Consider the following 25,516-nt stretch of genomic DNA (forward strand, 5'->3'; position numbering starts at 1 on the left):
CGGCTCTGCTCCCTCCCAGCTTCTTGCACACCTGCTTGCTGGCAGAGCATGGGAACCTGAAAAGTCCTTGGCTTAAGATAAGCGCTACTTAGCAACAACTAAAACATCAGAGTGTTATCAACATCATTCTCACACTAAATCCAAAACACAGCACTGTACCAGCTACTAAGAAGAGAATTGACTCTATACCAGCCAAAACCGGGACACAGTGTCAGGATATGGAAAAAAAAAAATCATTTGAAAGTCTAGGACAGAGGCAAATCTTGTTACTTTGTTCATAACAATACGCATTTCTTCAGACTTCCCACCTGTAATGAAATACAAATCACTTTTGGACTGTAAATCTATGTCATTTTGAAAATACTTACCTAGTTCATTTATGATGCATGGATTCTATTTAATATAAATGAAGTAAAAAAAAAAAAGAAAAAAGAAAAAGAAGAGGGCTAATAGACATGCTGAAGTGATGCATTTCTGGAATAATGAATGCTGTCCCTTGGAACAGATGTGTTGACAGAACTGACTTTTTTCTTGGCATGAAGACATATTTCTGTGACTCTTGAATAGACCTTCAATTTAAGGCAGCACCAGATACCTTCCAAAAAAAAAAAAAAAGAAAAAAGAAAAAAAGCTCAAGAGTAAGAAGGCAATGACTGTCTACATGGTCATGCAGTGATAGTTGAGAACCTGCTGCACTGAACGGACAGGATTGAAAGTAGTGTAACGCAAACCTGTACTCATGAAGGTAGCTGAGGTGCTCGTGTTCAGTAAGCTAAACATCAACGTCCCAAAGTGTAGCAAATATCCAACTTCAGGAGAATCATGTAGGATGAGTTATTTTCATGACAGTTGGTGAAGATAATTCTCTCATTTGGTTAGTTAATGTAGCCATCTTTAATTTGCAGGCACCCTGTGTCTACCAAAGAAAGGTGGGATCTCCAGTGCCAGTGGTAGGGGGAAATGATTGAAACTAAATAAAGTGGAGCCTAAGATATGAGACTGTTCTGCAGGTGAAGAGCAGCATCCCAACAAACTCCATTGACCGACGATCAAAATAGTCAGTGGAAAGTAGGATACTCTTGTATCTGGAAATTATCCTCCTTCAAATAAGCAATACTCTGACTTACCTTACCCTAAACACATGAGGAAACTCTTCTGTGTCACTTTACTTATAGAGAACTGAGCTAAAGGCCAGCTCCAACTCATCTAATAGGTTGGCTAACCAAGGCAATATCACAGAATTAGTACAATCTACATTCAGAAATGAGGGGCCTGGATAGATAGTACTCAGGATCCTGAGATAATGTTTCACATGCTAGATGTGGCAGAGAACCTTAGCGTGCCCTCTCTGAAATGCAGTCAGTGTACAGTGACGAAAACCGTGCCTTGCCTGCTGGAGCTTCTTCTTCTGTGACCTACGGTGGTCAGTTCCCTTTGTGTCTTTTCTGCCATTTTTGTGTAATAATTGATGATTGTACAATTAACCAAATGGTGTAAAATCAAGTGACAACATTATGCAGAGAATATGCATATCCATCTGTTGCATATAAGTGTGTCGCACTACAATGGTTCAGTGAGTAGCAGAGAAAGAAAAGGTGAACCTAAGCAAGACACAAGTTAGCAGTTAGACGACAGCTTCTTGTAGAGTATGGCTCGCTATCCTTTGATGAAAGACACACATATATAAAGATACACATATAAAAAAATTATGTATACGCATAACTGGGCTGTCTAGCCCGCAGCTTGGGACTGTCCCTAGGCTGCTTGCTGATAATATCTGTAACAGATATGACTGATATTCCTACTATCTCTGTTTGCATAGGAGATAGATACCCTCTTGCTCTGATGTCCTAATGTCAATTGTTCTGCTCTGCAGAAATGTCATCATGAGGGAATTGCTACAAAACACTGCACATTATTTCCTCAGCTCCACAGGCTACTGTGAGCATGTTGGACACCAGATCACATAGGAAGCTGGTGTTGAAAGCAAAGGATAACTTACTTTCTGTCTTCAGAGTGCTTGGCAGCCTGTGACCAGATTCTAGACAAGGGGTCTTAAGCTCAGGACTGAACATGGTGATCAGCAATTTTTTTTTTTTTTTTTGGTAGCAAAGTAGAACTTTGTGTCAGAAATGGAAAATGCACCTTCATGAAGGATCATCCCTTCTCTGAGACCTGACTGGAGCAGTGCAGTGAACCCCTACAGCACAGGGGATCATCTCCAAGGGTCTTGAGATGCCGTCTTAGAACTGATCCAGCATTTCTGACGAGCACACAATAGTATGTTTGTGTGTGCAAAGAGTATACAGCTAAAATAGAAAACACTCTACTGCTCAAGTTTCTACCCAAGGGGAGAGAATAAAAGGAAAATTATATGACAGACATCAGTCTTTGTGAAAGCACTACTGAAGGTTACTCAGATATTAGTGATGAGTATCATATAAGAATCTCATACAGAATGGGATTTAAAAAAAAAAAATAAAAAGCTTGTCAGCTGCTGTGTTTATGTACATGTTTGTAACTAAAGAAGGCTATAAAATTTTGGATGTTTAGACAAAGCCAATACCATAGCAGAATGGACACTTTGTAGTGATCTTGTCAGCAATGGGTTGTGATAGCCGAATAAAATAATACAAACGTGCATCTCAGAAAATACAGAGGTTCACTGTTCTTCCAGCCTCAGTTTTCAAGACTGCTAAGCACTCAGGAAATCATTTAAAACCATGTGGCATTTTATCTTAATCAGGCTTCCATAGCCTTCTTCAAAACCACTGACATTAATGGGCGTTTCTCCATCGGCTTGTTGGATTGTGTCTTCTCTGATTTAGAGGCTGGCAAGCAATGCACCTCTGTAACTCATGCCTCCAAAGAAGCTTCTTTGTGATACCTAATGTTAAGCAATGACACTTCTAGTCAGATTTCTGTGCCAGAGTTTGTAGCTGAGCCTTTGGCAATATCTGTTTTCGATGCAGGTCCTACCTCTGTTTTTTAAAGCTGTGTTTCCTGGAGTCAGGCAATTAGACAAGAAACTCTTGTACTATTTAAAATTAACCTTTTAATGCTCATGGTTGCTATGAAAACCATGGAAGGTTGTATCCCCAAGCTTCAAAAAATAATTTAATATTTATTAGTTTTAAAAAATCTTTTTAAAATATTAACTCCAGGTTCCATTCACTTGTTAAACAATCCCTTGGTAATCAGTGCTGGAAGAGTGAAAAGGAAGTGTGCTCCTTGCAAGCATTTTTTTTTCCTAAAAGAAACCAGATAAAAAGACAAAGACCCCAAGCTTGGCTAACTTGTATTTGGTTGACCAAAAAAAAAAAACCTTTGTCCCTTAACATCTGGATACTCTCTCCTCTAAGGAAAGCAAATATCACCCCAATCCAAGTGACATTTACATTGCTGCTTTGATGACTTTCTGAGTGAATTATGTCAGAAAGTAGCTTCAATTTCACCTAACATGATTTACATTTATACAGAGCTACACTTCAAATGTTGACTGCAGTTCCTAATTCATAGAGTTACAGATGGACCCGTGCCTGCTGCTGGGAATCGCTCAGCAGTGTGCATGTGCGTGTGTGTAGGGGAAGGGAGTCTAAGCCCTCAGGCTTGTGAAAGGATATATGTGTATGTGCTGCAACATTTTATTACTTAACAAATGAAGTGATACATTTTTAAAACACTGAACTTAACTAGAACAAGCCAGAAACTTGACACCAGCATAGACTGTGTCAGTGCAATTATTCTAAACAAGAGAGGGTGCCAGAAATTACTGAATGAGCACCTCTGGTAATAAAATAATTATGAGATGCTTCAAAAAACCACTGTGTTCTTTGTGTGCAATTTTTAGGGAATGGGAAGTTATTCTCCAGGTTTTCATGTAAGGGTGATTGTGGTGCTTTGCAGCTCTTCTGGCACTTTTCCTCTCTAAAGCACTTTGCAAACAGCAATTAATTGAGGCAGATGAAGTTATCTATGTTCAGAATGTGTTATCACATTGTTACACACTGTGCATATCCCTAGAGGAAGCATGGCATAATCACCAGCAGCAAATCTTGTCTTTAAAAATAGGACAAGCTGTTGGGAGAACAGCTAGACCTGGTCCCTTCCTACAGTTCCTGGTTGCAAGGGAAAAAAAAACAAAATCCTATGAGGATAGTCAAGCTCTGGAATTTGCTGTCCAGATCCAGAGAGGCCGGGGAATCTCCATCTTTGGAAGTTTTCAAGGCTGACTGAACATGGTCCTGAGCAATTTGGTCCAAATCCAATAATTGGTCCTGCTTTGAGCAGGCATTGGGCTGGAGATCGCCCAAGTTCCCTTCCAGCTTGAGTGATTCCCTGACTTTAGGATGAGTGTGACCATAGCCTTCCTCGGCATTGAAACAACCCTGTGCAGCTTCCTTCTGCGTCACTCAGTTTCAGCCCGTGCAGCAGACACTATGTTTTAGTGATTTATCATCAGCACCATGGTCTCCAGTAATTCGTCTAGCTGTTTAGCTTACAGCACAAAATAGGTTTATTTGATTAACATTAAAAAGTGATTTTAGCTGAGAAATGCAGTTTACAAATAAAATTAAGTTCTACTTCTCATCTATATGCAATGCTCCACACCTTAAGTCTTGATGTTATTGCGTCCAGTTCCTCAGCAAATGTGTCACATCCTGAAGGAGCCCAATTTTCAATGCTGCACTTAATGCCACCCGATTCTAAGAATTTATGGGGTTTGTGTCATCAATTCTCCATGATATCATTAAGCACAAATACTCAGAGGGTAAAACAGTTAGACCTGAGTGCATCAATGAAGATCACAGCTGTCTCTACGAGACCCACGAATGAAAAGCAACCACTTATTGTATAAAGCCTATTGATTCAAGTAGAAGCTCACCTCAAAGACATGGTTTTAGCCCATTAAATGAAAACTTTTGCTTTGCTGAACTTAAAACTTAATTAACTTTCTTAAGGGTGATCAAAGCCACTCTGTGATACTCCAGAGGATAATACTTTAAATTCAAGATCTCTGCTTGTAAAAATTTTTTTATTTTATGAACTGGATTCACAAAAATGGGAAAAGTACTGCCCAATTACACACCAAGAGCTTTGAAGAAAATCTTATCATGGTCAATTTTTAATGTTATAGATGATAGAATGAGCTGTCTTCCAGGTTAATGACTAATGAGCATTAAAAGCTGGCTGAATCCCAAAAGTTCCATTTTAGTTTCTTCTTCTCTTTTTAACTGTATTTTTTACCCAAGATTTTAATCTAACATCACACCTTGCATTTTATTTCCTAAGAGAGTGGATCCCATCTGTTTGCTTGACATTCCTCTTGGCTAGCACTCTCTGTATGATATATTTTTATGTTTGCCTTCCAGGAGCGAGCAGAATGCCTTCTCTGTCTGTATCCTTACCTCTTGACTTCTGAATTTTCCTGGTGTGTACAAAGCTTTCCACCTGGGTAGCCAGAGTATCTATATCAAACTGTACTCTGCATAAGTATCATCACCTTTTATCTTTGGATCAGAAATCACTTTACAACCTTTACCGATCCTTCAAAATGTCTTTCTTAAGTCCTAGTTGTTTATATTCTACAGATGGGGAAAAGCTGAGACAACTTTAACAAGACTAGGATCAGAAAGAAAGCTAGGAAGTGAATATATAGAGTCATTGGATTATACTTACTTTTTTTTTCCTGATACCTATGACTAAACAGAGGCCAATTTGCTGAATGTTGTGTAACGTGTACTTTTAAATGAGTTGTTTTAATGACTAGTTATCATTCTAGTGTTCATGACCAAGAAAAATCAGCTGCCATCCCATGTGTGAAAGGTGACTGAAGTAAAGTGAGCACACTCTTTCTCAACACATGACTCAGCCAGTTCTTGTTGTCCTACATGGGCACCAAATGGGAGCAGAACAAGTGGTGAATCTGGCCCATATGGGTTGAGAAGTGATAAGACAACATTTGGAGTTCTCATAAGCTCTCAAATTAATATAACATTTCTGGGCTCTCTAACATGTGTTTGTTTTAAATATCTATGTTGTCCAGAATTTTCCCTCTGATATTGCACATGCCTGGTTTCAACTCTATAATAATGATTGCTGGGAACTGTATGTGAAAAATTTCACATTGCCGTGCAAACTAGGGTTGAAGAAAAAAACCGCATCAGTAATTTCTCTCACTGTTATGTCCCTAACTTAGTGCCCCATGCCCATCATTTTCAGAGAGGAAGCACTGCCTAGTGGCTAGGAGATGTGGTTCAGCGCTATTGCCCTGGCCTATATTTGAAGAAATCCTGTCTCTTGGCAATACTGTCCACGCACTTCAGCACAGTTCTGTAAGGTGCATTTTAATGTAACTGTTCCAAACCCAAATGATCTATGACTGTCATTATTTGTTGGAGTGAGTAATGAGTTCGGGAAATTTCTTGAGGTGGGCTTGAACAGCCTTATAGCTCATCAGTTATTATCTACAAACATGGGAGTAGTAATAATATCTCAGAAGATTGTTCTTAACAGGGTACAATCACAAATGCTTGGACACTGTGATAGTAGAAAACATCATTGTGCATGGGAAAAGTTTGTTCCAGAGTGTCTCTGACTTTTATGTTCCAAATATTTTTGTATTCAGCTTAAAACATCCCAAAATCTAATTTTCAGAATGGAAAACTGTACACCAACTCCGGATCAGATCCTTTTAAGATGGCTTGTGTTGGGAACCCAAAATCATTACTCTTTTTTGACACCTCATCCTTTAGAGTTGCCTTGAGATAATAACTGTTTGTGTAACTGGATAGTTTAATTCTATGGATGCAATCAAACTATATGGTGTGTATACTGCAGACAAGGTGCACTTGAGATGCAATGGAAAAAACAGTTGGCCTTTGTCCTCGCATTAATGGAGTTCAGTATATTGTGTGTCTGGATGGGAAGATCTTTTTTAGCACTTTAATTACTTACTGTGCTTGCTGCAGCAAAAGTACATTAGCAAATGCAGATCAATTTCTGCCATCAATCCATGTCCACTTTGTTACTTCAGAACATTCATTTGTTTGTGGGGATAAGATCTGCCAAGAAAAGGTATTACAAATAAAATGCAGCTGAAAAATGAACTGTTCTTTAGTAATCTCTTGTACCCGTTTGGCTATGCATGATAAATCTTTATAATGGTGTCCTGCAACAAATGAGAAGTCAGTTTATAATGTGACTGTTTGGAGTGATGTCTGCAACCAGCCAACACCAAAAATGCTGAGGAGGCTGTGGATTTTTAATTTATTTTGTGATTTTTTTGCTGACCCATTTAACTTATTCTCTTCGGTTTAGATATTGCCAGGACTCACATGTCCTCCTCACAAGATAAACTTTGTGAGGCAGTGGAGAGAAATAAGTTGATGTAATAGGCCTACTAGATCTTAGGGAAAGTGACTGGGTGTGAAGATTCTCAGATAAGAGCAGCCATGGCTTGTTCAACCACTGGATAAAGAAAGAAGGCTAAGTCCCTTAACAGAAAACATACTGGACTCAAGTTCTTACTTTTGGCAATGGGCACAATACTTAAGCATTCAGATTTTAGTAAATAGATAATTTCATTTAAGCCAGTACGTCAAATTACCAGTTTGGGATGAATAAATCTATTTAGGGCTATGTTCAGATAAAGAAAATACACCTGTGCTCCCCTACCTTATGGAGTTATTGAAAGGCTAAATACTTTGGGAGTTTTTAGAGAATAAAACAGTAGGAAATATTTCAGAGAATGAAGTGGATAGAAGGTCTGTAAGCACTGAAAACTAAGAAAATTTTTTTTTATCTAACCTGAGCTTCTGACAATTTTTGTTCCCTTACTTAAAGCTGTCATATCCATTTCTACACAGGGTTTCTCTGAAAATCCTTGGTCTCTGATACATGCTACAGCTCAAAATTGAATTAAAATTGCATTACGGCTCACAACAGGCAACAGGCTTTCCCATTAGTTTGTGACTTGGTGTTTGCGAAGAGGTATGGATATGTGTGATCTTCTAGCAGATCTCACCAATGATACTCTGCCTTCTGATAACACGAAAAAACTGTTTTTCATTGCCGTGGTAGCACTTGGGATCCAATATTTTGCTTTAAGAACCTTTTTCCAAGTAGAAAAAAGCTATTGGAAAAAGTTGAATGTTGGTGCTGTCTTCCTTCACTTGCCCTGTCTGTGATGATGTGGCATCCCAGTAAGATGGAAAACAATCACGAGTACTGGTAGTCTGTGATGCTAAATATATTGTATGCTATTTCAGATAACAAGCAAATGTTATCTGAAAGTTTCTGGAAATCCCTGCTCCATGGTTTACTTGAGTTCCTGTAGCAGTGCTGTCTCTTTTAACTTTTAACTTCCATGACTTTTCACAAATTCTATAGTCAATAAGATCATCTGGCCTTATGACACTGATTTAAATAATATCCGGTCTCTTTTGGCTCTAGGAACACTTGAATTCTCATCTTAAAGTTGCATTGTACTATTCTTGTAACTACCATTTGAGCTTTTTTTCTGAAAAGTCAGACTGAAGTGTTTTCTACCTCCGCTGTGCTCTGTGATGTAGAACTCAGTGTTTCCCTGTGAGCACCCACTGGGACAGTGACCAATTTTACTGTGTTACATGTCCTAACCGATGAAAATGGCACCTATCTAAACCCATATCAGTCTATTTGTTGAGTTGGTGAGATCTCTCTAAGGATCTAACATTCATGCCTTTTGGACATCTGTCTTTGTTCTTTGTCTTTCACAAGAGAATATTGTATTTCAGTGTGAATAGAGTTTCCTCTTGCAAGGTTTGTTGTCTACAGCCCTATATGCATCATCATATCAAAATTTCTATGTCCTACATGCTGACTCTGCTTTCCTGTGTTAACATTGCCATCATTTTTTATGAACTCTGAGAGAAATTCTGTTATCTCACTCAAACTTTTGTAGCACCTAGATTACTGTCATGGTCTTTCAGCTGATGGCTGAAATTTTACCTTTCTATTGTATCTTCTTGCCAGTAAGAAGTCATTAAAATTTGCTCCTGTTCTCAGCTCCTAATGCTTCCCTCCTTGAAAGCAATGCTGGTTTATTCTTGACCTGTTGCACTGCTTCTTGACTCTGCAGAACTTAGTTGATGGTCTATTTGCTACCTGCAGATAGACACTGTGCTTTTAGGATGGTCCAATCCAAAGATTAGATGGGTGTCAGACGGCATCCTATATTTCACAAGATTCTCTGCTAGCCAAATTAGCAAGGTACAAAATACACTGAATTCAGGCACTGAAAGTCCTGGCAAAGATTAATGATAGTAGGAAAACAGTTAAAGGGAGCCAGTGAGGCTTTAATTCTCTAAGGTAGATGGCCAATTTATTTGGTTGGAGAGAGAAAGAATAAACAGATGAGGATTACTTCATCAACGTCTATCTATACTCTCATGATGCTCCTGATGTGAAGAGAGTATTCTTAAGATTAGATGGTTGCCAGAATTATTATCTAGTTGGAATTAACATTTATTCTACCATAATGAAACACCAAATTTACAGATTGAGGCACCATATGAGATTCTTTTTAGACTTGCCTGTGATAGAGGTTTGAGGAGTCCTGGCTCTCTTTGGAGGATCTCATGTTTGATAGAAGAATTCACATATCTGTCATTGGTATCTTAAATGCTGGCGTGAAGATCCAGATCCACAGAAAGGCTTGAAGCTGATGTTGTTTAGTGTTATTAGACCAAATGTTTAGGTGCTTTGCTTTCCAGACTGGAATTCACAAGTCTAGTTTATCTGATATATAGTGAATGGATGGAACAAGTTAGGTGAGTCGTCGTATTCTGAAATAGGATAAAGGGTTAGAGAAATAAGAATGTATAGCTCCATCACAGCAAATTCACTTATATCAGTGGAGTCCTCAGTTTTTGTTCTTGCTTCTGCGAATGCCTAATATACAATGCTGATCTGAGATCCAATTGATATTTTTATTCAATGAAAACAGGAACAGCCTCAGCAGGAATGAAAACAATACCATATGGATAAGCACAAAAAAGATAAAAGATGCAGATGATCTCAGACATGGGAGGGAACTGGACCTAGCTATCGTTTCACTTAGGTTACAGAAAAACTGCAGAAAAGTGTAGCAGCACTCTCTCCTCTGAAAGGAGTCTGCACAGACCTTGACTGAGCAGATGTGATACTGAACTTCAGCGAAGTGTTCAACACTGTTTCCCACAGCCTCCGCCTAGACAAACTGGCAAGATACAGACCGGATGGGTGGTCTGCGAGATGGGTAGGAAATTGGCTAACAGGCTCCACTCAGAGGGTGGTGATCAATGGTTTTTACTCAGGCTGGCAGCCTGTCACAAGTGGGGTTCCCCAGGGATTCATACTGGACCCCACACTTTAACATCTCCATAAATGACCTGGATGATCGGATTGACAGCACCTTCACCAAGTTTGCTAATGACACCAAGCTGGGTGGTGAGGAGGACACATCAGAAGGGAGAGCCATCTTACAGGGAGACCTGCACAGGCTGGAAGAGTGGGCAAGCAACAACTGTATAAAGTTTAACAAAGACAAGTGCAAAGTCCTGCACCTGGGATGACCTAACCAAAGAGCCCAGTACAGGCTAGGACCTGTGTGGCTGGGGAGCAGCCTTGCTGAAAGGACCTGGGGGTCCTGGTGGACAACAAGCTGAACAGGAGTCAGCAGTGTGTGGCTGCAGTGACAAAGGCAAATCGGATCCTGGGCTGCATCCACAGGGGCATTACTAGCAGAGACCGAAACATGATCATCCCGCTCTACACAGCCCTTGTCAGGCCACACCTGGAGTACTGTGTCCAGTTCTGGTCCCCACAATTCAAGAAAGACATGGACAGACTGGAGAGGGTTCAAAGGAGTGCTGGAGGGCTTTGATCAAAGCAGGGCTGGAGAACCTGCCCTATGGTGGAAGACTGAAGGAGTTAGGTCTTTTCTCCCTGGAGAAGAGCAGGCGCAGGGGGGACCTCATCACAGTATTCTAGTACTTAAAGCGTGGCTACAAAGAGGACAGAGGCTCTCTCTTCATGAGGAGCCACATAGAGAAGACAAAGGGCAATGGGTACAATTTGCACCAGAAGAGGTTTCATCCCTGAATAAGAAAGAAAGTTTTTACAGTGAGAACAATTATTCACTGGAACAACCTCTGCACGGACATGGTAGAGTCCCCATTGCTGGAGGTTTTCAAGATGTGACTGGACAGGGTGCCAGATAATTTAATCTAGGGTGCCAGATAATTTCATCTAGGCTCCCTTTCCCATGCAAGGCTGAACCAGATGATCTTTTGAGGTCCCTTCTATCCTAGGCTATTCTATGACTCTATAAACAGTGTTTGATTTGTGGATCCTGATGGAAGATAAGTGTGGGTTTCACTTCTAGCTGTTTCAGAAATAAGTCCTCCTCATACCAAGAGCAGATTTGCAACCAACTTGGAGACTTCACTGGTGTAAGGCTAAGTGGCTACAAACTCTTGGCATTTCCAGGATTTGGTGGTAGCTCAGGTGGACATGTCATTTGTCTCTGCTGCTGTGTTGTTCAGTACTGCTCTGGTTCTATTTTGTCTTCTGTGAAAAATTTCTCTTGGGAGAAAATTTCTGAAACACAAGGTTTTGTGAATTCTTACATGATTAATATTAATATTTCTAGCATTAGCTCAAAAATGAGGTCAGAGCTTTAGCAGAGGGGACAGATTCATGACGCAGTTGGGAATGAAAACTCTTCACCTCTCTGTACAGATTTTCTGTAAAGGCGAGAGGACTCATATTGACAAAAACATTGTGAAAAGAGGTTGCGATGCAGTTGTTAGTGCTGAATCCATTCTGCAGAAAATGAGATTTCCATCTCTAGACCTGTCAGTCTTCTGCCAGGACCGAGTGTACTTTTAGAAGACAGTATTCATCCTTCTTGGAAGAGGGGGAACAATCTCTTCAGTGCTGCCAACAGTTCAGTGAGAAAAATAGGTAAATTTGGGTAAGATCCCACATTTAGCAATCAGTTTCATTGGTGCGGAGTGAGTGGGTGGAAATAGATGACCCATTTCCTGAGAAAAAGTAGGAAAGAAAATCCGATCCAGAAAGTAAAAATGAGGAAAATAAGGAGAAAGGGAGGAGGAGAAGGATGATTTCCTTGGGGTACAGTGATTTGGTCATCCCCAGTCCTGGTGTGGGAGAAATGCACCTGTGTCTGAAAGTCTGGAGTCTCTTCATCTACTGATTCAAACGGTCAGCTTCTTGATTTATATCTTGAAACCGTGTTTGTAGGAAAAGGAAAGCTGAAGAGTCACTGTTATCCAGTGTATCAGGTGTCTGTGCCCAGGCGCTGGCAGCAGGAGCTGCCGGGTGGCCTCTGTGAGGAGAGGCCAGGGCTGCCTGGTGCCAGACACAGCCGGTTCCAGCCGGTTCCAGCCAGTCCCAGCCAGCTCCAACGACCCCACCGCAGGACACAGCTGAGGGCGCCTGGGGGAAACCAGGTTTCAGCAAGGGCCAAAGGCGGCACAGGCAGAGGAGGAGGAAGGCAAGGAGGGAGCAGCAGCAGAGGGAGCCCGAGGGCGGAGGAGGAGGAGGAGGAGGAGGAGGGCAGGAGGTGCTGCAGGCCCGGAGCAGGGATCCCCTGCAGCCCTGGAGAGAGCCCGCTGGAGCAGAGACCCACCCTGCAGCCCGGGGAGGGCCCCACGCCGCAGCAGGGGGATCTTTCCTGCAGGAGCTGCGGCCGTGGAGAGCCCAGGCGGGAGCAGGTTGTCCCTGAAGGACTGCAGCCCGGGGCAGGGCCCGCGCTGGAGCAGGGAGACGTGTGAGGAGGGAGGAGCGGCCGAGAGGGGCTGGGATGGACGGAGCGCAACCCCCATCCCCATCCTCTGTGCGACTTGGCAGGGGCAAGGAGGTAGAGGAGCTGGGAATGAAGGAGTAAGGTTGAGATTGGGAAAAAGGCGGGGAGAGGAGTCAGGAGTGAAAGACTGTGGCTGGCTAAGCCTCGGAAAAAGGAGTTGGTGGGGGGGGGAAGTGTTTTAGTTTTTCTTTGTCAGCTTCCTACTCTACTTTTAGATATCAGTAAATTAATTTTCCCCAAATTGAGTCTGTTTTGCTTATGATGGTAACTGGTAACTGATCTCCCTGTCTTTATCTTGACCCAAGAGCTTTTTTGTCTTATTTTCTCCCCCTGTTCTGTTGAGGCAGGGGAGTGAGAGAGAGGCTGGGTGGGATCTGGCAGCTGGCCCAGGTCAACCCACAACACCCAGGTCCACCTTCAGGCGTGCATTCTCTGACTGAAGCTGAGTGATGCTGGAAGTCCTGTGGTTTTCCTGCATCTCTAACTGCAAGTTCAGCTGTGATATCTCCTAATTTTTACTGATCAAATTATTTTTATATTGTTCTATTTGGTCTAATAAGGCTGCAGTCTCTCTCTCTTGTCACAAGTGCTTCCTGTTCTGCCTCTAACTGTTCCTTTAGCACTTGATCAGAACTGCCTTCTATAGGTACGCCATGCCTTGTATCATCCAATTTAAACTGTAGAGCAGACATCTGAATCAGGTTACTGTTGCTGTTGTAATCTTTCTTCATTTTGTTTTAATTCTGTTTCCACTTCCTTAATTTTTTGTAGTTGTTCCAACTAGCTTACAGTCTTCGAGACTTCAGTACCTCTATTCTCCAGTTCTTGTATCTGTGCCACCAGTTTCTCTATTTCTTTGTCACAAGCTGTAAATTCTTGATGGTTTTGCTCCTTTTCTAATAAAAACTTATTGTATTCATCCATCTTCTATTTTATTTCTTCTTGCAAAAATTCTACCTCGTATTCTCTAAGCATTCCAAAAGTCTTTGAAGTTACTGTGAGTTCTAACTGTTCTTCCAGTTCCTTAATTTCTTGCATTCCATTAATTTTTCCTTTCTATAGCTTACTTATCCATCAATTGCCACTGGCTTTCAAGTTGTTTTTCAAGAACTGGAATTTGCTTGTTTAGATATACAGGCTCCAATAATTACTTAGCCAAGTCCTGATTACTATGCAGTTGTTCTTCATGTTCTACATCCTATTTTTTCTTTTGAGAGGGCAAGTTCGAATGGTCCTTTCCTGCCTGACATGGAAGCTCTAATTTCTCCTTTGCTAAAAATTCCACTTCCAGTCCTAGAAAGTGTTTATAACAGGAGCCAAGGGGTTGCATTATTTCTTTTACAGTTTTGTGGCATATCACTTTCTTTTTATTGTCTTATGGAGTTGTACAGGATATGTGAAACATCTACAAACTAATGCTCTGTTTGTACAAAAACTGTAAAGTTTTAGCTCCACGTTTGAATCATGAAACACTGAAAAGTGTCCACATTTCCTAGCTGTTGTTGAGTGTTTTTTTCTGATTCTGTACTGAGATCTTTAGCCTTTTAGAATAGGGAATGCTGCCTTTTTTTTGTTTTATTTCTTTATTTGTTACAGGTATGATACAGTCATGTCTTAATCTGTGTTTACATCGCATAGGAGTTGCCCTCATAAATAAGGCTGTCTCTCTGAATTAAGAACCTCATTTTGAGAAGAGCTGAACCATTGCAGCACCGTTCTCTTTAACAGGAGAAAATCGAGTTGTAATAAGTTCTAGAAATCAGGCTCCAAATGAAAACAGGATGAAATTTCTCTCTCAAACCCACCTGAGACATCTTATGAAATGGCTGTCAGAGTTCAAGGAGTGTCTGGACAACGCTCTTAGTCATGACTTCGTTTTAGGTAGTCCTATGAGGAGCAAGGAGTTGGACTCAATCCTTATGGGTTCCTTCCAACTTGAGAGATTCTATGATTCTATGATTCTGTGATTTGAATGCAAAAAATATACTCCCCCCAAAAATACCCAACAAGAACAAATAAAGATTTGTTTCAGCAGAAACCACTGAAACAGTGTCTTTCTACTTCTGAGATAAATTTCTGTTTTCAGACAGGTACCTTAAGAATTCAGCTGGACCCAGATAGAAATGCTGAATTCTCAGAATTTATGATGGGTGGCTGTTCTGAACTTCTCTTTGCTCTGGTACCGATCTGCCGTCACTGGGCTCAGTTTCATGCAGCTCTGCATTGCCCTTGGGAAGTGCACTGTGTGCCATTGTGAGATGCTTCGACCTTGCACCTGCTGATGCACCTAAGCAGAGTGGAGACCTGATGTGTTGGATCACTGATGTGAAGCAGGGACTGTAACACCAAATTGCTATGGGGAGAAGAGGTGGCAGTGAGCGTGAATTCCCTTTGGGCTCCTGTAAATGTCAGGCCTTGGTGGGAGGCACTTTCCAACTGCAGTATGGTAACGTGGCTCCTCTCCTTTCCTTGTTCTACCAGCCAGCCAGCAACGATTGAAATTGAGTCCAGTGCCGGCAGATCAGTACCAGAGCAATGGTTGGCTGGGATCATGGACCAGGAGATCATCCTGAAATTGCAAGAGATACAGGCATAGCCATGGGACAAATCAAGTCTTATGCTGAGACCATGAAACTTGACCTATCTGCATGACTTCCGTCCATCATAAGAAGTGTTCAACTTGTATGAGACTTCCAGATATTTGAACTGACCAATTTAGTGACAGCAGAATTTAGGGATCTGCTGGATGGACTAAGTGTCATAACTTGTCCTGGGATCGTGATTCACAGTGTGTCAGATCACACTGCATCTCCACTTTGCTCATGTCCCCAAACTTCCTTCTTTTGGAAACTAGTTCAGGGTCAATGGCTGGATAATACTCAGGTTCTGTATTCATTTGGGAATAGACAATTACTAGGCTGTGAATGAAGTGAAAATCTCTCCTTCATCTGCTGGGTTAGACATACCCATTATGTCCCCAATCAGTTTGCATCTCTGTTTCAAGGTCACTTTGGCTTTCAATCTTCTGGGAAGTTCAGAGATATGAAAAAATTTGTATAATTTTTAAAGCAGTGGCCTCTGAGGAGCCGTTTCCTGGCTATCATTTCCTATTTCCAGGAGTGGGATACAAAACTTAACAAACTTTAGTGTAAATAACCACATCTCCAAACCTGTTTATCCATTTCAGTCTACAAGCATTACAGAAACACTTTAGAACTCTCATGAGACATCATATTTGTCTTATTCTAGTGAAAAAGATGTAATATAAAAGTTGGAATTAAGAAAGAAAAAGAATGACCTTCAGCAATATTCAGCTCATTTAATATCTATTAAATGATTTAATATCTATTAAATGATTGCTATAGAGTGCCTCTTTTCACCTAGAACAGTTAAGGGTTACTTATCTCTCTGAGATTATCACAGTATAAGGTTTTCCAGGTGCTTCAGTTAGAAGAGCACAAAATCTCTCGATCTCTAGCTGTTCATATAATGTAAGAGCAGATTGAAAAAGGTTACTACTTGACTGTGAGACTAAATTAAGCTATGTTTTCAAAGTTTCTTATTGCCTTTGAGACATGGATATAAGTGCTCATATCCTTATTGGGGTCCTAATTTTTCTGCCTTTTCCTTCCCTCTCTTTTCCAACAATAAAGCATGTTTCTTTCATTTTACTCTGCTGTTCACCATGCTACTGCACACTCCTCTTCACCTCTACTTTACTATGCTGTCTGAAAGGGAAGTAAAAGGCAAATTGCTTTAAGAGTATGGATATGGGACCAAATAAAAGGCAGCATTGCTACCTTGATGAGCATAAAAGGGCAAGCGCCTCTGAGGTGAGCATAAAAGGAGATTTAAAGAGTACTGGTTGGTGTAATTGTCAGAGACCTGCAGGGATGCAAGGGCTGGAGCTTTTATGGCCTGTAGGGTTGCAAGTTTCTGCAGAGAAGAGATGATCTGGTGAAATCTACAAGAAGCTAGAAGTATAAAAATGATCAAGGTTGTGGCTTACCTGGATCCAAATGAATGCCTTGCTTCAAAAGCATCAAGTGCCAAGTGTAGGCTCTGATTGAGTAATGCACTGAAATATGGGAGCTCTCTCCTGTTAACACTAGTGCTCATTTGCCAAAAGTTGTTTATATCTTTTCCACGTTGTATCCAGAGCACTCAGCTCTTGAGAGCTTCCAGCCCTAAATCCTGGACTTAAGACATATCTATCTGCGTTTGATCCTGGGACATGCTGAGCACCTTCAGATGATGCTGAGAACCCTTGCATACTGTTTGCTTGGGTGAGAATGAATCACACCAAGTACCTCTCAGGCCTGCAGAACTGGACAGCATTTGTTGTTAAAATAGGATTTTCTGTCAGAATAAAAAATCCAAAAAGAGGGCTGCCATACATTTAGAATTGATTTCCTCTTATTGAATGCACTACTCCCTTCGTCATGCTTCCTTGTGTCTGCATGTTGCAGCCTCCTTGTAGGTGAGAAGTTTGCTTTCAGTAGACCCACTATGCCTTCTAGCTAGAGACAAGGGCTACTTTACTTACTGTACTGCAAGGAGGGTATGGATTGCCCTCCTCTTACACTATTAATTTTAGACCTACCATCATCAAAAGTTAAAGAGCCTGAGAATAAAACTGGGGTGAGAATAGTAGAAACTTGATGTGATAAACGGCTGTGGAGTCTGGAGCGCCGCAGTCGTGTTTGACTAACCTTCTGTCGTGCCCTGGCACAGCAGCTGTGGGCATCGCGGAAAAAGCTGCCAGAAAGACCTGTCGCCTTGTTCAACGTTTGTGTAAGACTGAGCATTGAGGGCTGAGGAAAGCCTTCCTCTTGCCACCTCCAATGGCTTCCAAAGTGAGGGGAAGGTTCCCTGGGCTGTCCGAGGTGTTCCTCCTGCTGCCAAAAAGGTGGAAAGGAAATGTTGATGGTGGGAATGGTGATGGCTGCTGTGAACAACCACCTACCGCCTACTGGCAGCTCCTGTGCCACATACTCTCACTCCTTTTTTCTGGGGCTCTTCTATACCCTGCCAGGAGCCTGTGGTAGAGCTAGGTCAGAAAGGCGTCTTGAAATAGCATTTAATTGAGAAAATGTCTGGATCGGTGTTTGTAGATGTGTGTAGGTTCTCAGGAAACATCACAGAAATTAAATGTTTTGAAATAAGCTTGTAATTTAGTTTCAAAGTTTACATTTGACTTTTATGGGGTTTTTGATCACTTCAGAATGAAACAGAATAGGAAGGATTTTCCATTTTTTAATTTAATATTACATTTAAAATAAAAAAGAGCTTTATGATAATCCAGCTTGTATTATTTTCTGAGTCAGTTCACTTCCAGCTCCTGTAACAATGGAGTTAGAGATCAAAATGTCCCTGATTGTATGTGATTCTTCGTGGCAGTGGCAAACTCTTTGGTTGCAAAATGAAATATTTTGCCCTTGTATGTAAAGAAAAATATTTTTGTAATTGCAAATGTTGTGTATCTGTGGTGTGTTAACCTTGGCTAAGGGCCAAACTCCCACCCAGCCATTCACTCACTCCTCCTCATCAATAGGACAGGGGGAGAAAATAGGAGGAAGAAGCTCATGGGTTGAGATAAGGACAGGGAGATCACTTACCAGTTACCATCACAGGCAAAATAGACTCAATTTGGGGAAAATTAATTTAATCTATTGCCAATTAAAATACTTTTCAGTAGTAAGAAACAAAGACAAACATTAAAACACCACCTCCTCACCACCCTTTTCCTAGGCCTTTGGCTTGAGCCTGAGGGAAAGGAGGAGCAAGAAAGAAGGTGTCTCCCTTCCTACACACTTTCCCCAGTCCTACCTTCACCCCTTCACTCCCGACTCCTCTCCCCGCGAGGGGCACAGGGGTGGGGATGGGGGTTGCGCTCCGTCCATCCCAGCCCCTCTCGGCCGCTCCTCCCTCCTCACACGTCTCCCTGCTCCAGCGCGGGCCCTGCCCCGGCCTGCAGTCCTTCAGGGACAACCTGCTCCCGCCTGGGCTCTCCACGGCCGCAGCTCCTGCAGGAAAGATCCCCCTGCTGCGGCGTGGGGCCCTCCCCGGGCTGCAGGGTGGGTCTCTGCTCCAGCGGGCTCTCTCCAGGGCTGCAGGGGATCCCTGCTCCGGGCCTGCAGCACCTCCTGCCCTCCTCCTCCTCCTCCTCCTCCTCCTCCTCCTCCGCCCTCGGGCTCCCTCTGCTGCTGCTCCCTCCTTGCCTTCCTCCTCCTCCTCCTCCTCCTCCTCCTCCGCCCTCGGGCTCCCTCTGCTGCTGCTCCCTCCTTGCCTTCCTCCTCCTCTGCCTGTGCCGCCTTTGGCCCTTGCTGAAACCTGGTTTCCCCCAGGCGCCCCCAGCTTGGCTGAGGGGCTGGGCTGTGTCCTGCGGTGGGGCTGTTGGAGCCTGCTGGGACCGGCTGGAACCGGCTGTGTCTGGCACAGGGCAGCCCCAGCCTCTCCTCACAGAGGCCACCTGACAGCTCCTGCTGACAGTGCCTGGGTATGGACACCCAATATAAAAGCTTATAAATAGACTGTATCAGTGATCAATATATGTTTTATAAGCATTGTTCTGTACCGATATGTGTTTTCCCCGTCAACACCATCTACAGCTGCTATGAGCAGTGTGCTGTTACGGTTTGGAGGGTCCCTATGAAGGGAAAATTTGCTGACAAACTGCTTCTGTGCAGATGTTTGTGAATCACTCAAACTGGCTGTTCTTTAGCATAAACGGATCAAACAGTTTGTCTGAAACATTTTGTGGTCATATTGTAGGGCTTCCTCATGCACATGGGTATTGCACAGTGTACTTGCTTATATAGCAATGTGAATCATTTTTCTGATATGCTCCATAGTCTAATTTATCTGCCTGTCTTCGATCTTAGGTGTAAAATGATCACCTTTTCCCATGCGCTCCTGTTTGAATAGCCAAAGAACCCACCAAAATATTTATATACAAAATAGGCAGTAAAGGAACAGGGGATGGATTCATACAGTGCACCGTTGTTTGACTCATGCACTTTACAGATCTGTGAAATATTATGGACTCTGTTAGATATGTAACCTAAAGCATTATCACTACATGCAAGGAAAATCCTCCATTGTTTGATGCAAAGTTACAAAATTTTTTATGGCTATGCCTCTGATTTGTTTCACTGAAGGGGAAGCAGAAATAAACAGTGGCCTGGTTGCCTCCTTTACCCAGGCTTTCTCCCTATACCCTCAAGACAGGTATTGCTTTTCACTTTTCACTTTTTCAGTATGAAGCTAACTGGATGTTTCCTCTGTCCTTCATAAACTTCTGGAATATGTAGCAGGCAGCTCTCAGATGATAACACACTTGAGAATCCTCTTCTGGGGAACATCAGTGCAGGACAGAAAGGTCTGCTAATGTTTCCAGAGAGGGAATGTGTTTTTTCTAGCTGAAAACCCTGAGTTCAAACTTTCCTTACGACCAATGAAGTTACGTCTTGCCTAGAGATCTGAGGTCTCTTCTCATGCTATTTTCATGCAGAAATCTGTCTTTTTCCTTGCCTGTAAGGCTTTTCCTCATTGACTTCCAAAACAGTGTGCTGCCTCGGCTCCCTGGCAACAGTAATTCAACAGAGAAGTTTTGCTGACAGGGGCTGCTGGAGGGCAACTCCAACACTGGTCTGAGGAGCAACAGAAACTCCAGGCTGACTGATCAGGCTCAGCATACAGCTAGTTTGTTTGCAGTGTGTATTAGCTTAAGGGTTGTTTATTAAAATGTAGCCTAACTTGGGATGAAATTTTAAGCCTTGGAGCTGTTCAGGTATAATTCACAGCAGGTGGAAGCTATGCAGTTTTGAACTTGTCTGGCTCCTACGACAGCGTTACTGAGCTAATCTTTTTGATTTCCATGCTGCAGGAATGATCAGGGAGGAGCAGTCTGGTCTGTCAGGGCTCCTGGTGGGAGTGATCTGGTTTGGTAGCGTGATGGATCAATATTATCCAACAAATTGCTTCTCTCAAACTAGTCATCCCTTCTTAACTTGGGCTTTTCAATGCCATTACTAGTCAATGGCAGGGGAAAACAAGTAGGCAGCAACTTGTAGGACTAGATGAGAGCTGAGATGCTCTGGCATTGATCTGAGAGGAGGAAGCAAGGGAAGGATGCAGTCCAAAGTGTCAGTAACAGGGCTGGTGCCAGCCTGCTCCCTTGATGTGTCTCTTGTTTTTGATGTAAATCCTTTAGGATTAGGTACTGCCCTGTGGTATGGTTAGATCACTAGAGATGGCACGATGAGTTATCTGAAGCTAAAACATTTTATTCTCCTAAAATTAAATATTTCTTCTGTGCATTTGAGTGCAATGTAATAATTAACAAAGACAGCAAAAAAAACCCAACCCTCTGCACCCTGCCTGATCATTAAGTGAGCACTTAACATCTGAGAGTGATCTTGGTGCTCCTGAGAGGAGGTCTGACCACTGCAGTGCCAAGAGACTGAAAGGTGTCGGTAGCTCTGCCTCTTGAAGGGGGAGGCAAGGGGAGGCACTGTCACCCAACACATCTGTTAGTGGAGTCAGGCTCCTGAGGGAGGCTTTAACATCAGCATGCTAAGTGAGTCAGTACAGGTCATCAGGGATTAATAAGTGTCCGGGCACAGGAAAACTAAGTGAATGTTCAAATTATCTATTTAATTTTAAAGATGAGCAATTCACGAACGGCCAGTGAAGGTGGTGATGGCAAATTCATTGCTACTAGGGTGATCCATGCAGTCTGTCTCACAAGAGAGAAGGGACTTGGAGTGGTATGCACTGCCTGCGTAAACAACATTGGTCCTGCAAATAAGAAGGATCCATGTCCTATAAATCATTTGGAAATTTACTGAGCTTCCCCTAAAAACAAATTGGCTTTTTCATTCCTGCTTCTGTTAGGGGGTTGTTTCACAGTCTTACTCCTTTGCCAGCTACAACTTCTTAAGTCTAAATTGCATTTATTCATGGGCAGTTTATATGTGGTTGTTCTTGTGCCAATGTTGTACTTTCTTGTACCTCACTCTTCTTCTTCCTTCCTGATGTTTTTCCTCCCAATGTATTTATAGATGGAGAGGGGATCTGATTGCTCTGTGTTTTGCTGAGTTAAGTGTGCCAAGTTCCTTTAGTTCTTTTCTTGATATCAGCTTGCTGTTTTCTGATCTTCCCTTCACAGCACCTGTTCCACATTAGCTGGTGATTTTCTGTGGTCTCCCTACTTTACTGAAGTCTAAATAAGCTTTTCTGCACTGCTCTTGTTTTAAAAAAAATCAAACCACAAACCAGCTGTTTACTCAAAGAGAGGTACTACCTAGCCTAACTCTAATGAGCCAGACTTAACCTAATTGTAGTAAACCAGGAATTGTATTGCAATTTCTCATTTATTTCCTAATTATTCTTTCCTTCAAAATCTACCGTAAAGCCTTATGTATTTCTGGGGCCACACTCAGGGACCCGTAGTGATGTCCATTTCAGCCCCTTTGCAAAATGACTCTTTACCTTCTGCTTATCACCAGCCCTTCTGTACCTTTATGGATTTCTTCGATTTGTTGTAAACCTGTATTACCAAGTGTCCAGTTCACGTGACACTTCTGCCAAGGTTCTCCAGCTTCATCTTCACTAAGCATGCTGACCTCTTTGATTTTGGCACCTTGGCTGTGACCTTTTTGAAAGCTTTTTACTCCTTCCCTTTAGCTTTCCTATCTGTGCTCTTCATAAAAAAAAAGTAAGCAGGGGGGCAAAAAAGCTTATTATTTTTGGAGGCAATATCTCATTTATCATTACTGTCAGCCCCATATCACTATCAGGCAGTCCTTTCCTGCACATATGTAGTGGAGGACCTCCTGTAACTATTTTGGTGGCTTTTGCAATGTTTACCTCAGCCTGATTTTCCAGTTTTAGGTATATATTTTGACCTCCAGGTCCTGTTCCTATTCTTTGTAGTTTTTCTGTTCATGCCTCATATCATTTTGGAGAAATTCACTCAGCTGGGCAGAGATAAAGCCCTTGTCTGTAGGATTTCTTCCCAAGCTTGAAATGCAGACAGCAGCTACTTACAGAAAGAGGGAGAAGCCATGTCTATGCAATTGCCTCCACCCAGACAGCAACTCACCCTCGAGGCTTTGCTGCTGCAGTGTCCACACAGCAAATGTTCCATTCAGGTAAGAACAGGTCATACAGACTCTAGGAGAGCTCAGACCACTAAACTGATCCCTCTTTTGCTGGGGTGGATTGGAAGAGACTGGTGGGGATGACCAGCCTATGAGGCCACTTCCTGATGAGAGTATCTAGAGCCAGCTGGAGATGGTTCGCTTCGTTCTGAGGAAAACCAGAAACACTGTATGGTCAGCTGTACCTGGTGCTTCTCAGCATGATTTATGCCATTTCTAGTTCAGATAGTACCTCACTGTAACAGAATGAGTGGTCTTAGCACGTCAAAACCATTTTCCATCTACCATCCTGTTAGCAGGAACTGAGCACAGTATTCAGTCATACAACAGTGTGGATTTTTGTAGAGGTACTGACAAAAAGAGTGTTTTATTTGTTATTTGCACTCACATTAACATGGTTCTGGTTTACATCTTGGTCTCACTATTACTTGTAGTGGCACAACCAAGAGGTATGTAGGGTGGGGAAACGGAGATATTTATCTATGTTTGCTGCTGAAGAAAACGTATGGGACTCTGCATCTTGCAGTGGCCTGTATTTTGATCAGGAAAACCCTCCTCACAACACACAAACTATTATGAAGTAACATCCAACTTCACAGTGTGGGAGCAGGAACCTTCATTTTTATGTTTTTGCTTAGGCATAAAGTCACTGTTTGGCAATTCCTCCCTGCCTGCAAAGACTCAGAGGAAGCTCTGAGGAGGAAAGGATAATATTTGCCTGTCTTATGATTTAAATATTGATATGTGGCTTAAAAATAGAAAAAAAAACAGGTAATGGGTTTTATTTAGTTTCCTGTATGGAGGTTGTTTATTTTAACTGGACAACAAGAGGTCTGGTGAAACTCAAATGGGGATGCCTTTAGCTTTTTCTGGCCACCCAAGGTGAAGCTGTTCTTTGCTCATATTCTGCTTGTGATATTTATAACCTCCTTTGGAACTGTTGTTAATATTTTGCCTGAAACTTTCATTGAAAAATGACTTGTTCTCAAATATTTTCAGGGAAACTATTCAATTTTAAAAGGAATAAACTGATAAATTGTGAGCATTTCTATTTCTATGTAATTTTTAATTTAATCTTTGGGTTTGAGCCTTTAACACTTTCACTGCCCTGTGTGTTAATTTCCATGAATGTCACTGGGGTGTTGGGAGATTTCGATCTGAGGTCCTCTACATCTCTGTCCTTCTCTGCCATTAATCTAATTGACCAACAGTGTCACTACCTTAAGGTGCAAGGCATTGCAATGCACACAGATGCACAATTGCACAAATCTTGAAACAACAGGATCTTCAGAAGCCTCTTGTGTCTTCTGGGCATAGGACCATTCTCTGAAGTCTTTCTTTAGGAATAATGTATCTAATTCCATGATGGTTTATACTGGAATTGCTTTATGCCGTTGCGTTACCAAGACCAGACCTTTTGGCATCAGGTGCCAAACAATTTGCAATAAATCATGTATTAGTAACTGATTAGTGTCATTCTTTTTATTAAGAATGAAAACATGTTTAGTTGCCTATAAAATATGAGTGGCATTTTTGGCTGCATTCCTTAGTATTGCAGACCTTACTGGTCTCCAGATTCTCTTTACATCTGGACCTTTAACCTTAGCATTTAACCTTAATCTGAGAGTTCCTTACGTTTCTATGACTTTTCTGTGCAGTTTTTGTTTTGAGCAGTTAAACCTGGTGAGTACACAGGAAGATGTCTATTTATGAATATCTCTGACATTCAAATAAATTTGCCAAAATTAAGGGGATGAACAGGGAAAGGTTAAAATAAGATGAAGACCTAGTTCCTTTATGTCATTACACCTAGTCCATTTTGCAAAGGGAATAATAAAGGGTGGAAATCACCTTGTTATGAAGTCACCAGTATTGAGGTATCTTCATGTGGTTTTGATATCCAAGGCTGTATTGTAGTCAGCAGTTCTAGTCTGAACAATGAGTGAAGCCAAGGTCTGCCTGGCATCCTTTCTTAGGAGCTGAATGACTCTAAGTCTACCGAGAGTTTTGACTACATGGTCATTGAAACTGGCACTTTAGGCACCTATGTATAGTCTCCCCAGCTTTAGGTGACTTAATCTGGAGCACCAGCCAAGCCACTGGAAATCAGTTTCCTAAAGAAAGTATTTGGGGCTGCTTGATATGCTTCTGAACATGAGACACATGATGAGGGAAGGCAGACATTATCATAGCGTGGTAGTAGGTAGGCAGTTGGATATTTCCGGAAGGAACTGCAGCCTGTGGAAGGGTCCACATTAGAACAGGGAATGTGTGAGGAGGATGGAGAGGCAGAGAGGGGCTGTTATGGACTGAAAATGCAGAGAAAAGAGGATTGACACCAACATGGTGTTACAGCAGGTCAGTGGGAGATCTGCAAACAGGTGGAGGTATCCTGAGCTACAGTGTAGTGGATTAGGTACTCTACTGTACACTGCCTCTTATTCCTCGTTCATAAAAGTGGTGATGAGGGAAGACTCGGATGAGTTCTCTTCTCTGT

General features: G+C 42.0%; 1 protein-coding gene across 1 annotated transcript in view; it reads left to right on the forward strand.

Annotated features, from left to right (window-relative positions):
• Positions 1-25,516, forward strand: part of FAM135B (family with sequence similarity 135 member B) — a 146,313-nt gene that overhangs the window by 4,523 nt on the left and 116,274 nt on the right. The gene's annotated exons all lie outside the window — the stretch shown is intronic.

The sequence above is a fragment of the Gymnogyps californianus genome, chromosome 2, assembly GCF_018139145.2.
Source record: "Gymnogyps californianus isolate 813 chromosome 2, ASM1813914v2, whole genome shotgun sequence".
Lineage (NCBI taxonomy): Eukaryota > Metazoa > Chordata > Aves > Accipitriformes > Cathartidae > Gymnogyps > Gymnogyps californianus.